Source organism: Apodemus sylvaticus, chromosome 5 (assembly GCF_947179515.1).
Source record: "Apodemus sylvaticus chromosome 5, mApoSyl1.1, whole genome shotgun sequence".
Lineage (NCBI taxonomy): Eukaryota > Metazoa > Chordata > Mammalia > Rodentia > Muridae > Apodemus > Apodemus sylvaticus.
In genome coordinates, this window is record NC_067476.1 from 6,610,338 (window position 1) to 6,611,786 (window position 1,449).

Consider the following 1,449-nt stretch of genomic DNA (forward strand, 5'->3'; position numbering starts at 1 on the left):
GCTCTGAAGTATATTCCTTAATATACAGCTTCAGTCACTGAGGCAGGATTTTTTTTTAAAGATTTATATGATATATGATAGGTATAAAGTTCAAGACCAGCTGAGACCCAGTCTGATAAACAGTACCCCCTTCTCTGGCTCCGTGTCTCTCTTTTTAAATATAAATGAGTGTGAGTATATCACTACCAGAAAGCCCATCCTTCTCAATTCTGTGTTTGAGATTAAAGCAAGTATGTGGTTTCAGTTTTTCTTTGTTTTAATACTTTTTAGGATTTTGCGCTGTGTGCCCATACTATGTGTACACTTTTATTTACATGAGCACAGGCCGTATACAGTACGTGTGTTTGTGTACACGCGCATGCGGATGGATATACACGTCAAGGAGGTTCACAGAACACACATACCTGCTCCCACTGCATGGGTTTTTGTTAATAAAGGCATAGATTAGGGCCGGGCAGTGGTGGCACACGCCTTTAATCCCAGCACTTGGGAGGCAGAGAGTTCGAGGCCAGCGTGGTCTACAGGGTGAGTTCCAGGACACAGAGAAACCCTGTCTCGAAAAACCAACCTAGATTAGGTGCCACAGTCACCACAGTCAGTTTAAGGAAACCTGTTGGACACACCTCCGGTACAAGCTGCTCTAGGAGAGCCCATATGAACTCCCAGGCAGGCACAGCCACTGTCCGTCTGGAGTAGTGCTCAGGGTCATTTGCTGTGTGAGCATAAAAGTGCCGGACTTCTGTAAATATTATTAGGTGGGAGGTTGAGCCTCTGAACATGGCAGCTCTCTGAGCTTAAGAATGAAACTGCCTGTTTGAAGTAGTCCACATCTCTCCCAAATACACTGGTTAAGAGAACTGGGGATGGTGATCAGTGGTCACAATAAAAATCTCGAGCAAGAAATCTGTACACGTTCTGAAAAAAACAAAAAAAGAAAAAAGAATCTGTACACGATTGCATCTTTCAGCTTCCAAATTTAACAAGAAAAAAAAAACAGTGGTTAGATGCCACGAAGTAGGTGGCAATGCCTTAACCGTATGTGTGTTGTTAGGCCCAAGGGCCTCTTCCATCCTTGTCAAGGGGAGTGCTAACCTTCTCTCCTTTCATACAACACAACCGTGTCCTTCTCTCGCCACTTATTTAAGGACCCAAAACTCTGCCCTCTTTCGGTAATGGTGAATTTTATTTAGCAGTCACAAAAACATGTTCCTGAAAAGTATTATATTTTATTCGTTGTTTGATAATTTAAGCGCAGTTGTTTAAGAATAAAAACGGTTTATTCCTTTTTAATCCGACCATGTTTTAATTAATTCAAAAAATCAGCCAATCACAGGCCGAAACTAGCACCGGAAGTTGTGAACGTTCTTGAGCAAAACAGATTCCCCGGAAACAAAACAAGGTGGGGCGCACATCCAACCGGGACACGCTTGCGGACGGCGGGAAGTGGAA

At 43.1% G+C, this 1,449-nt stretch overlaps 1 non-coding gene across 1 annotated transcript; it reads right to left on the reverse strand.

Moving 5' to 3' along the window:
* Positions 1-988: 988 nt before the first annotated feature.
* LOC127686602 (U6atac minor spliceosomal RNA) lies at positions 989-1,114 on the reverse strand. Its single transcript, XR_007978201.1, has one exon. It is a non-coding gene; the product is annotated as a U6atac minor spliceosomal RNA (small nuclear RNA).
* Between the last annotated feature and the right edge of the window lie 335 nt (positions 1,115-1,449).